The 14,115-nt window shown below is 28.8% G+C and overlaps 1 long non-coding RNA gene across 1 annotated transcript in view; it reads right to left on the bottom strand.

The window, feature by feature from the left end:
* Nucleotides 1-14,115, bottom strand: part of LOC142330021 (uncharacterized) — a 73,636-nt gene that overhangs the window by 35,594 nt on the left and 23,927 nt on the right. Inside the window, exon 2 of the long non-coding RNA XR_012757649.1 lies at nt 13,231-13,272. This is a non-coding gene — a long non-coding RNA (uncharacterized LOC142330021). The remainder of the gene's footprint in view (nt 1-13,230; nt 13,273-14,115) is intronic.

Raw genomic sequence — 14,115 nt, 5'->3', positions numbered from 1 at the left:
ACTTGGTATGCTCCACTATGCAAAACAGCTCGAGCTGATGACAGGCTTTATAATGTACAAGAGGTGATTGATGCTATTTTAGCAAATTATAGAATGATATAGTTCTAGAAATCAGTGTTTATAAATGAAAGCATGGTACTATTTTTAAGTTGAATTTTCTTCAGATAATATTTAAAAAGCAAATGCTATATTTATAGCATAAAAGTTTTTAAATTTTGTGTTAAGGATTTACTTCATTTTACTTCAATATAAAGTATATTGAAGTAAAAAAAAAATGTCAAAGACAGTTTTGAAAAAGTAATTCTAATACTAGCGGAATCTTATCTTGGTTATGATCAAATTCTACATACCAACAATTGATACTGAAGTGTTCAATTTGCTAAACATCTATTAAATCGTAGAACACATTTAGCTGACACGATAAGAATAAATAAAAAATCTAATCCACCAGATGTCACAGAATGGAAACTGATATTGGATGACTGTGTTGCAGAGAAAAATGAAAACAATGTTATAATTCTCAAGCGGTAAGGTAAAATAGATATCCTCGTAATCATATAGTTCAAGAAATTTCCTCACGTAACCGATAAAATGGTCACAAATCAAATTTGACAAAAACAAATTACAAAGCTTGCAGCAGTGATATATTTTAATAAAGAGAAATGTTACAGACCTATCAGATCAAATGATGTCATGCAGTAGCCCACTTAGAAGATCAGTCAAGCAGTACTAGAAAATAGTTTTTGATCTTTTAATCACAACCAGTACTGTAAAAGCATTATGTATTCATTACATTGTCATAAAAAAGACAATAAAAAAATTTAAAGAATAAATAGTATTATCATTATTTGGACCACATTCATGAAGAAAATGTACTGATAAATCAGTAAAGAGACTAGATGTAAATGATATTATAAAAAAAGTTTTAACTTGTGGCAAAGAAATGTAACTCAAGTTAAGGCCCAGAACATAGTACATTCCAGTATCAGGAATGTACTACGCATATGTGTGTGGGCTGTGTTTTTTCTACAACACTATTACGTTGAAATAATCAGATAAAAAGAACTTGTAAATAGATTGTTTTAAAGAGATGTACATAGATCCCCCTTAAATATTTTTAAAAACTGCTACATTCATTAGAAATATTGTATTATAAGATTCCTTTTGAATTTGTTATTACAAGGTAAAACAAAAAGGTGAGTATATAGAAATATTGGATGCAAATTTTTTCCACGTGTGTTGTAAACCATATAAATCTAAATAATTTCAGATGTGAAGTGAAATAGTTTTTTCCTTACTTCATTCTTGTAAACAAAACAGTGTATTGTAAATTATAAGACATCAATTATTCCTAATTCATTGTATTTATCATTTTTTGAGGTTATCAATTTTATGTCTCGCTTCTTTTATTATAATTACACTTTTTTATTATAAAAATAACACTTTTTTTTAATTATAATTACACTTTTTTATAAAATTTATGATAGAATGAAATTTTGTATAGAAAACATATACACAGAAAAGAAAAGAAAATGTTATAGCATTGCAGATTTGGGTGTTGCAGTCAACCTGTTAAATGTACTAAGTAGTTTTACAACATATATCTAGTATTAAAAGAATAAAATATTTTCAAAAAGAAATGAACCAAGTACAGCTTTATGATAATAGGAAATTCCATAATCCTGAGGGATACATACGTATTGCAGCTACCACAAGACAAATTTAACAATCAAGAAGTTCATCTTTTATAAGCTTACTGTACTGTAATTGTATTAAATGTGTTAGAAGGTATTTTAACATACTTCTTAAAGGGCAATTTTTTAAAATTTTTTTCTTCTAAAATTTGATCGGTAGAATTAAAAAATTTAACACACAATATGCACGCATGCGTGCACACACACACATATACACATGAGCATGTGCACACAGAACACAAAAAAAAAATTAACTAAAATTTGTTTTATCAATACATGCCAATAATATCAATAACTTAATACAATAATAAATAAAAAGTTAATAAAGTTATTTAAATTACTGCAGTGCAATTTTTAATTTTATGGATATACATATACTTTATACGAATGATAACCTACAATTTCTTAATAAAATATAAGATAATGTAGTGGGCGAGGGGTGGTGTGGCGGCCAGTAATGTCACAAGGTGGGTGTCTTCTGTTATGGGGTTGGGATGGTCTAGTGGTTAACTCATCGTTGCAAATCAGCTGATTTCGAGGTCAAAAGTTATAAGGTTTAAATCCTAGTAAAGACAGTTACTATAACATTTGATTTGAATACTAGATCATGAATACCAGTGTTCTTTGGTGGTTGGGTTTCAATTAACCACACATCTGCGGAACGGTCGACCTGAGACTGTACAAGACTATACTTCTTTTACATTCATACATATAATCCTCATTCATCCTCTGAAGTAATACCTTACAGTGGTTCTGGAGGCTAATCAGAAAAAGAAAGGCGTGAAGGATGTTTGGCTCTACAAGTCCTGTCAAATAGGCCCAGAAAAATTAAACTATTAAAACTAAGGTTACAGTAACCAATTTTTCATTTACATTAATTTTTTCTTAATACAATTCAATAATATTTAATTGTTGTAAATAAAAATACATCCACTAGTATGATTTTTAATATCTGGTTTGAAAATAAACTGATATTAAAGAAAAACTTGTTTTTGAGCTTTCATAAGAAAAGTTCAGGGCTTTCCTAAGCACCTATTTAGGTGGAGATAAATTTATTCAACTTTCCATGACTTTAACCCACCGGGTTGGTCTAGTGGTGAACACGTCTTCCCAAATCAGCTGGTTTGGAAGTCGAGAGTTCCAGCATTCAAATCCGAGTAAAGTCTTTTTACATGGATTTGAATACTAGATCGTGGATACCGGTGTTCTTTGGTGGTTGGATTTCAATTTACCATACATCTCAGGAATGGTCGACCGGAGATGATCAAGACTATATTTCATTTACACTCATACATATTATCCTCCTTCATCCTTTGAAAAAATGCCTTATGGTGGTTCCAAAGGCCAAACGGAAAGAGAGATTAAGAGAGGCTATATTTACAAAGCAGTTGTTAAATTATTCAACAATTAAAACAGGGTTTTCAGTGTTTGTTCCATTTTATTCCAGCTGAAGAGAATAATCTTTGGCAATGTTGTGGTTTCTTTCTTAGTTTACAATTTTCCACATTGCTTTGGTCTTATTTTGAGCATTATTTATCATTTTGGTTGTTGCTTTCTTTCTTAAGCTCTTTAAGTAGAGGTCATATTTTTTTACTTCAGGAATTCTTTCACTTTGTCCTCTTGTGATGCAATGAAAAGGTACCTTTGTTGAGCTTGCAAAAAATGTTCCTTCTACAATTTTATTTCATTATCAAAATGAAGAGGGGTTTTCATTTTCTAGAAACAGTTTTTTTTTAAAGCGTATACAATATCTAGGTTATATGTGAAGATTTCTAAGAAGATATTGTAAACAATTTCTACACATGATGAACTGTAGACATTATCCCACAATTGTTTCTTGAAGAGATATCATTCCTTCCAATATCTATGGAGTGGATTTGTCCTGCAAATCTGAGATGTAAGTAAAAATTACTTAAGTGTTCAGCTATAGAATGATCGGTGCAGTTCATATCTATAGAAGTTCTGTTATGTAGAGTGATTTGTGTGGGTGGTAAGTCAAGCCTGGTGATGTTTGAGCTGGGCTCAAGGTAGTCCATGTTGATATCCCCCATCACAATAATTTTTTTCTTCCATACAGGCAAGCTTTCAAGAACTTCTGTGATTACATCTTGGATTCCTTCAGCTACCTTGTGATTTGTAAATTTCAACGATGAAAATGCCACTCTTATTAATGATTAGTTTTACGGTACAACCTCACAGGTAGGCTCAATACCAAGGGTTTTTGAGTTGTGACTCTCTATTATGTTCAACAGCTCTTGACTTACAAATATGCCAACGCCTCCTTTTATGTGGTTCTGGTTATGTAATATTCAATGAGGACATAGCCACATATACATTGTATTAAAGCATTACATATAATAAATTGTTAAGTTGAAATTATAGTGTTAAAAAATTGTATAATCAAAAAACAGGATTTAAAAACAGCATTTACCAAATTTTTTTTGAATTTGCACAATTTTTCTTATTTTCAACATGAGTTCTTAATGGAATCTCAAAAAGTATAAATAATTTAGAAGACTTTATAAAATTCATAAAAATGCCATTAAAGATCTTTAAACATGAAAAAATTTAAGGAGATGATGTTTGTATCAACATATAATTTATTGAGTTTTATGTTTGTACATACGTGCAACTGTTTTATACAAACATTATTTAGCCTAAAAAACGAAATTAAGTTGTCCGAAATTAAGATTATCATACAAGGAAAGAGAGAAAGAAATATTGACATCAAAAAATATAATATTAAATTATTTCCAAAGATCTGACCATCCATAAAGACTAGCTTAATAAAGAACTGTCAAATAATGTAAAATAGTGTAGAAAAAAATCCCTTTCAGCATGCTGAAGCAACATTTTGATCATCCTTTGCTGTAAGGATTGGTCATATCAAAAATTGTTTAAGATAAAAATTTTAAGTAATATTTAGAGGACTAACAACCACTTTAAACCGATTGAATACTGTGCCTATTAAGGGAGGTATTTTTTTTTTGTCTTCAAAAGCACAGTTTTTCCAAGTTTTATAAGATAATTGTTTTAAAGTTTATACACTTACATTTTTATCCACTAAAATCCTCTATGAAAACTCAAACTTAAGCACAAAAATTACAAATAACTGTTCCTGAAAAACGAAGGAATGAACCCAGTTCAAAAGTGCAAAAAGTATTCTGTGAAAGTTATATAAAATTCTATTAGTTTCAAATTTCATTGTTTGAATTTTTTGCTAAAATATAGTGTTAATTAAAAAAATGTGCTTTTACAACAAGAGAAACAGGTTTATTTAATTTGTTGTCCTATTACTAATTTTTGTAAAGCGTATGAGCAAGGAAAACTAAAATAAGTTTATTCTCTAAATTTTGTTAAAGTAGGTTATATCAGTCACATGTAATCTTAACAAATAATAAAAAAGACAGGAATCCAAATAACGATGCATTACTGTTAACATAAAAATAAATTGCATGTGCAGTACAACTTGAAGGTGTCACAGCATTTCACCCAAACAAAACCAATTCTAAAGCTAGCATTTACAATAAAAATTTATAACATATTTTTTCAATTCACTACAACATAACAACACATACACATCATTATTTAAATAAGAATTAATTAATCTATTTATAATAGAAGTCCTCAGCAAGCTATATTGATATAAATATATAAGAAAAAAATGTAGTTTTTAAAGAACTAAGAAAAGCAACCCACATACATAAAAATCCTGAAAAAAATTATTTTTTTTAGCACCGTGTGGTTTTCATAATTTTCAGCAAAAATTCAATGAATAGGCAGCTTTATCATATATGTAAGTTACAATGGTAAAAACAAGAAAAACAAATATGCAATTCTGCCATTAAATAATTATCTACAGAGTACACACTTTTTGAATGTAAATAATTTTTTAGGACAGCTTTAAATTAATACTACTGATACTTAAAGTGCCATTTGGAAAGTATTAAACAATTATATTCTTGAATAAAAAAGGCCTCTATCAAAAGAAGTTAGTTTGCGATCCGATACGTAAGTTTACTTTTTTATCCTTTGTTAGTTGTGGACAATCTGAGATCTTAAGAGATTTTATATTTTTTTTAAATTTATGTGGGTGACAGCTCTGAACTCCCCTATTGGTTGGCCTTGAACCATGTGCTCTTTAGTCACACTCTTGTTATGTTCATTGTACTTAGCAAGACTGTTCTGGATCTGGTCGACTCCCACTATTTAAATCATAGGTTTTTTAACTTAATATTTACTTGAATTTTAATATATGATTTTTATAATTATTTCAGAAAAATAAATAATTTTTCATTTTATGTTATAAATAATATAATAACAATTAACATTACAATAACAGAAGGGAAAGTGCTTATCTACTCTCCAGTCTAATAATGATGACATGTTAAAAAATAGGGCTAGAAGAAAAAACAACAGCTATTGTTGTTTTATAGCAAAACTAAATGGAATGTAATGATACTAAGTTGGAATGGACACTTAGATCAAATGTATGCCTGCTATGATGTACCCAGAGCCATTAAGCACTGTAATTTATTTCATTATTCTAAACGCTGCTGGAGTAAACAGTCAAATTATTCACGCTGATAATAAAAGTAAGATTAAAAGCTGGTGTTTTTTTCACATAATTTATCAATTGCTTTGGTCTCTAACCACCAGCTGAAATATGACCCAAAACGTTTTTTCCTACTGGCTTGAAGCGGTACATGGAAATGAAACCTGCTACTTGCTTTAATACTAGCCAAAAGAGGCTTCTGTTTGCTTTACATAAGTAAAAAATTAAGAAAGCTTATGAAATAGATTTGCCATGTTTGCAAAGCCAGGTTATCTCTTGGAACATTGTAGAATGAGAAGCAAAACTGGCTGTGATTAAATTGTTTCTCTAACGATACAAATGACTGAGAGATTGACAAACTTAATAAACGTTTTATTAACGTTTTTTTAGTTCTATTTTACGTTCCTATAATTTTATAGGATATAAATGTGAAGAATACAGAACAATTAGTTTAACTAGTCATGCATCAAAAATCTTAACTAGAACTCTATACAGAAGAATTGAGAGGAGAGTGGAGGAAGTGTTAGGAGAAGACCAATTTGGTTTCAGGAAAAGTATAGGGACAAGGGAAGCAATTTTAGGCTTCAGATAAATAGTAGAAGGAAGATTAAAGAAAAACAAACCGACATACTTGGCGTTTATAGACCTAGAAAAGGCATTCGATAACGTAGACTGGAATAAAATGTTCCAGCATTTAAAAAAAATTAGGGTTCAAATACAGAGATAGAAGAACAATTGCTAACATATACAGGAACCAAACAGCAATAGTAACAATTGAAGAACATAAGAAAGAAGCCATAATAAGAAAGGGAGTCTGGCAAGGATGTTCCCTATCTCCGTTACTTTTTAATCTTTACATGGAACTAGCAGTTAATGATGTTAAAGAACAATTTAGATTCGGAGTAACAGTACAAGGTGAAAAGATAAAGATGCTACGATTTGCTGATGATATAGTAATTCTAGCCGAGAGTAAAAAGGATTTAGAAGAAACAATGAACGGCATAGATGAAGTCCTACGCAAGAACTATCGCATGAAAATAAACAAGAACAAAACAAAAGTAATGAAATGTAGTAGAAATAACAAAGATGGACCGCTGAATGTGAAAATAGGAGGAGAAAAGATTACGGAGGAAGTAGAATTACTAAAGATGGACGAAGCAGGAGCGATATAAAATGCCGAATAGCACAAGCTAAACGAGCCTTTGGTAAGAAATATAATTTGTTGACATCAAAAATTAATTTAAATGCCAGGAAAAGATTTTTGAAAGTGTATGTTTGGAGTGTCGCTTTATATGGAAGTGAAACTTGGACAATCGGAGTAACTGAGAAGAAAAGATTGGAAGCTTTTGAAATGCAGTGCTATAGGAGAATGTTAAAAATCAGATGGGTGGATAAAGTGACAAATGAAAGGTATTGCGGCAAATAGATGAAGAAAGAAGCATTTGGAAAAATATAGTTAAAAGAAGAGACAGACTTATAGGCCACATACTAAGGCGTCCTGGAATAGTCGCTTTAATGTTGGAGGGACAAGTAGAGGGGAAAAATTGTGTAGGCAGGTCACGTTTGGAATATGTAAAACAAATTGTTAGGGATGTAGGATGTAGAGGGTATACTGAAATGAAACGACTAGCACTAGATAGGGAATCTTGGAGAGCTGCATCAAACCAGTCAAATGACTGAAGACAAAAAAAAAATAAAAATAATTTTATAGGTTTAATATAAATGTGGTTTATGATATGATATGGTGGTCTACAAGCAGACCACCATACCATATTGATGATTCAATGATTTAAGGACATGATATCCTTAACATAGTCTTACAGAAACACAGAACCCGAAACCAAGAGGAAGTGATTACATATACAAGGATAAGAAAAAGGGTAAATGGTGAAAAAGGATGATTCTAACCTTGAAGAAACCACCGCATGAGACAAATACTCTAATAAAGGAATAACTCAAGGCCTCTTCAAGGCAGCTAGCATCCATTTTGTTCACAATCTTTCACGAGATTAGATTTTTGTTCGCTAAGGATGCAGCATGTTACAGATTCCAACTTGCATTCAGCTAAAACATATATTACAATAAATTTTTTTTTCACGCAAATTAAAGCGCCATTGAAACTTACTGTTAAATTTTTCAGCTAAACTAGTAGCAGTATATGAAGCAAGAAAACTGTTGAACTCATATGTATCATATAATTCTAAACTTCAATCATTAAACAAAGAAAGGGACAATTTTTAATTACTTAGGAATATTAAAGAAACATACTTTCTATTTATTAAATAAAGATATATCTGCAATAGAGAACTTCAATTTATAACGTAACAAATAACAGTATTTAAGCAAACAAAAACAAAGCAAGACAGCATGATATACATAAATCTACAAAAATGTGTAGAGTATGAAACAATCTAAAAAGCAACTAAATGAGACTTTCCAACACTAACAATACAAATTCTGAAGCAATAAATATAATTGCTTCTTTAAAAAGACACAGTTTCAGCATTGGGTTCCATTTATTAGTATCAATCTTGTTTTAAGAAATCAATCTAAACTATATGACTGTTTTAAAAAAAACAGTTAAGTAACTGCAGCATGCATATATTATACAGGCTGTAACAGACTGTTTTCATTTACATAAAATATTCCCCTTCAATAAGAAATTTTAATCTGTCAAATATTTAAGAATAAAACTAAGTCTTTATGTTTCTAACATTATAAGCATTTTATAATATCCATTTCATTAAGGTAAATCAATCAGTATTTAGCTTAAATAAAGCTGAAAAATTATCCATTGATAAGAAAATAATAACAGATCTACCATGGAGTACAGCTCATGTTAACAATTAAACAGAAAAAATAGACAATCGCTTATTAACAACTGTTACATCTAGTGTGATGAAACATCTGTGGCTAAATACCACCATTTAAATGTAACATAGTACATACAAAATAGATAATATTATATAAGAACTTCAGAAATCACTAATATCTTACTTATCATTAATGCTAAAAGAAGTATTAATTTGAAAAGCAAATATAAAATTAAGCAATGAAGTTTAAAATTACAAGTGGTAAAATGTTAACAAGAATAGCATCCTAAACAGCACATAAGTAGCAATCCTCAGATTCCCTAAACTATTTTAAATGAAAAATTTTGTTGTACTTCATTAATTCAGTCATACACTTCTGCACAGTTTAAAGACTATACTTCTTTTTTTTTACAAAATTGTCAAGGAAATTTCTCTAGTTTACTTAAAGGACGGTTAATTATATTTACTTATCTGCATGTTAATTGTTTATGAAGTGGTTTTGTAGCTGACTATTTAGTCAACTATTCATTATAACTTTCTAGTAAATAAAAAGCAAATTTACACATTTTTGTAAGCATTTCTATTCTAATCTAATGAAAGTTCTTAATAGAATTAATCTATTACAGAACATCAGTAAAACTCACATCATTATATTCTTGTACTAGGAATGTAATTATAATACCTTGAATTTAAAATTAAGATAAAATTTCTATAAAAAGAAGTGGAAGAACACATTTTTCATATTTACTTATTTCTCCCTTGCTATCAAAGTTTTCTTTTAAATAGTCATTTCCGTATCTTAATAACTATTATTTAATATACAATGTAATTATATACATATATATCTATATTTAAGCACAAAGCTCACAGTCAAATGAATAAAAGAGTCAAGTCTCTTATGGCTCTCTCTCTCTCTCTCATATATGCATGCATGTATACACACGTGCGCATGTAGTAAGAACTCTTTGCATTACGATACTTCTTTAAAATATGCACGTTTTTCTTTTAATTATTAAAAATAAAATAAATAAATAAATCTGATTATATATCGGTGCAAAAATAAGTTAGATGCTTGTTAAATTTAACAATTTTTTTTATATTGGATTTTTATTCATTTTTTAAATATATTTTTATTATAATTGAATTTTGTTTATACAAATGAAACTATTGTTTATTTATGCATAATGAATGTAAATAAAAAGTAAAACTGTTTCTTACTTTTAACATAAATAATATTCCACTTTTTAAACTTCAAACACTGTGTAAAGAGACTACATAAATTTAGAGTGTTGTATATTTTATTTTTTTAATACATAAGAAAAATTCTGTTTAAAATATATCATTCATTATCAGGATAATCAAACACAAATTAATAAAAATACCAAATGCCAGATTATTTTTGAAACTGCAAATTCATATGCTAACATTTTTTTTCACCGATGTTTTAAAGTCTAGTAGTACTCATAAACTGGTGCATGTAATTTTTATTTAAATTCGTAAAATTTTTAACCAATAAAATGAATGCTGTAATAATCGGTAGGGTTATTACAAGAAATTTAACGATAAAAAAAAGTGCTATGCACAAGTTCTACCCTACAAGACCCATGATAAATGTGTTACAATTTGTCAACATCTGTAAATCATGATCTATAAATTTTCCGATCCACCGATCACAAAAGGTTTAACAAAATAAATCTCTTTAAACATAATTTTTGTAATTTTCTAGAATCAGTTAATTGAATATACTCTTAATTTAATTTCTCACACTAAAACTCCATTAAAACAATAACACTGAATACCTAACATTTACAGGGAAGAAATTAATTTGAGAGATAACCTATTACTGAATTGGAAAACATTTTTAAATTAACCAAAGACAAGGAAAAACTATGCAGTGCTATGGCCAGTAAAAATAAGTAAACAATCAAAAAAAAAACTGAAGAAATTTTTAAAAAGAACAAAAACTCAATGATAAGCCTTCTCTGTGAATTCAGTAAACGAGATATGTACCTTAGCTTACTTTTTCTTGAGAAGTGACCAAGAACAAGCAGTGAAACCTAAAATACAGCAAGCATCAGAAATAATGATAATTAAATGAGTAGTACAGAAATATAAGAATTTGAAATATAATATTTCAAAAACAGCCAAACTCTGGTAAAAAGTGAATCTTATATGTAGGAAGACATTAAGCCGATAGTACGATATAGAAAAAAGATCACTAGCTGATTGTCATAAAGAGATTGCTAGTAATATTGGCAAAGTAAACATTCAGTACACACAATTTTGCAGATTATTTGAGCATACACAGAATGGCTGTATAATTTATACCCGAGTTGCTTTTAACTAAACAGAGAAAAGAGTTTAGCCCCGTTCCACCCACCTAGTCTGTAATCGGTTTATAAAAGGCTATTTTCCATGTTTGTCAAGCACCTCACTCTCCAAACAAGATTCCCTGTGATAATTGGTTATTATAAAAGTTAGATTTGCTATTTAAAAGGTAATAATATAAGATCCATGAGAATGCTATGAATAACACAATGTAGCTGACAGTCATTCTAAAGAAAACTTTGAAAATTTTTAAGCGATAGAAAAAGTCAAGTAAATGACCACAAGGATCGCAGTTTGAAGAACAAGAATAAGTTAATGCAACTTATTTTTGTTTAATGTTGTATAGCTAGATACTTTCGTGAGCAAACTTTGTTAATCTCACATTGTCGGGAAGGGACCCATTTTCCCCAAGAGCTACAAAATTTAGTTTTATTGACATGTATAAAGGCAAATTATTTTATGAACACAGTAAAAAGTTAACTTCTAAATTTTAATTTCACCAGATGTATGCCACATCTAATAAATATAGCAAAAAATAATGAATGAAAATCATTTTAACAATTTTATGGTACATCACTTCCTTCGACTTTAAAGAGCTATTTTTAAGAATCTACCATTAACTATTTAAGAAAATTCTAGAAGAATAAATGTACAGATGTCTAATAACATGATGTATCCAGTAATTAGGTTATCATATCAAGTCGGGGGATTAATAAGAAAAAAGATGTGGGATTATAACCTTATAATATGGAATATTCAATTTTCTCTACACTGCTTGAACTATTTCTAAATTTCAATTTTTCTAAAAATGTATTTCTAAGAACTTATTTGATTATAAACCTTTTATTTTACGTAGAACAGCTTTTAGCCATGCCAAAACATAAAGACCTGTAGAAAATTTATTCCTGTATTTATAACATTAATACCAAAATAAAAAAATTCAAACGAATAAATGCATACATACTTAACTGAAAGCATACATACTTAACTGAAATCATGACAATAATCAACTGTATTTTTTTAATCAGGAATTCTAAATAGTAAAATTTAAATTATTACCAAGGGATTGTGAGTAGTTAATATTGAAATAAATAGTATAATTAAGGAAAACAATAGTAATAAAAAATACAAACAATGAATTTCATGCAAAACAAGCAAAACCTAAAATGCAAATAGAAATGCAACTAGCACCAAAATTAAACCTTAAGAAGACTATTTATCACTGCCTGTACTGTTATACTTAAAAATGTCTGACTTTTCAGAATCACTTCATGTAATAATGTCTCTTCACTAAATTTTTATCAATTGAAAAAAATGTTGTTTTATTTCATTGTTATTTAATTAAAATTAATATTACATTACATCCCTTTGTAAGAATATGTTTACATACATTACATTATATAGTATTACATTTACACACAAATATATATATATATATATATATATATATATATATATATATATATATATATATATTTGTGTGTGTGTGTGTGTGTGTGTGTGTGTGTGTATGTGTGTGTGCGCGCGCGTGTGTGCGCGTGTGTGCGCGCGTGCGGGTGCGGGTGTGTGTGTGTGTGTGTGTGTAAGTTAACAATGCATGATCACACACAAGGGTAATTTTGACATATCATTGCTTCATACTTCACAGATAATAGTATAACTTCCCATATAGATTAGCCTAAATAATCGCTTAACTACAAAAATTTCAAATTAATCTTAATGTCTGTAAACCCAGAATTAACTGAAGAAAATGCAAAGGCAAAACATAGAAATAAATGTATATAAAATAACGGCAATGACATTTAATATAATTAAAATAATTTATAAATTTATCACTTACATGAGATATGCCATTTACACCATAGCCAGAATTAACGAAACCCTGTCAAAATAATAACAGCACAATTAAAACTTACAAATATAAAGAACTATGTTTAGTGGTTGTTAAAATAAATTAGAAAACAAAATTATGTTCATACTTTACAAAAATTATGCTCATACTTTACAAAAATTACACTAGAGTACTATAAACTAGATTAATTAGTAAATTAATTTCACAAAATAGATTTACAAAAACCATTCATTAGAAACAGTTTCCGAGTGCACACTTTTGTCAAGTTTATAATTCTGCTTTAATTTTTCATTGTTCAAAATCTTATATTCTCTTACGGGAAATGTGAAAGCAGAGGAAGGGAAAGCAAAATTATGGAAATGCTGATAGAAATCAGGAAGGAAGGAATGAACTAATAAAGAAACTCCCCTGGGTCAAGAAAATAGAGGACATTCAGTTGAAACCTGTGAAAAAAAATTCACTAAAGGAGTTAAAGTAAATACAGACAAAACATTATGTGTATAGTTAATGTGATGTTCTACAGTGTGGCTGTAGATCAATGCTGCAAATTGATGACGTTTAAAGATTGATATTAAAAAGTACTTTTTTTTAAATATTATCAGCAATTCAAAAACTGTGATAAAAAGAGATAGAATCTTCTACAAACAACACACCTACATAATTAGATTCACATTTAAAATAAACACTTTTAACCTAAAATTCCAATTTCTCATGTAATTTCCCTTTCCTAACATAAACAACCACATAATAACATTTCAATGATTAACATCTGAAAAACAGAATTATTTAAATATACTTTTTTTACATATATTTAAAATAAAATCATAATTAATACTAATTAAAGTTCAAAATCTATATAAAACTGTCTCGCTC

This window comes from Lycorma delicatula, chromosome 9 (genome assembly GCF_047948215.1).
Source record: "Lycorma delicatula isolate Av1 chromosome 9, ASM4794821v1, whole genome shotgun sequence".
Classification (NCBI taxonomy): domain Eukaryota; kingdom Metazoa; phylum Arthropoda; class Insecta; order Hemiptera; family Fulgoridae; genus Lycorma; species Lycorma delicatula.
Note: the sequence above shows the minus strand (reverse complement) of the source record. Positions and strands in the feature narration are given on the sequence as shown.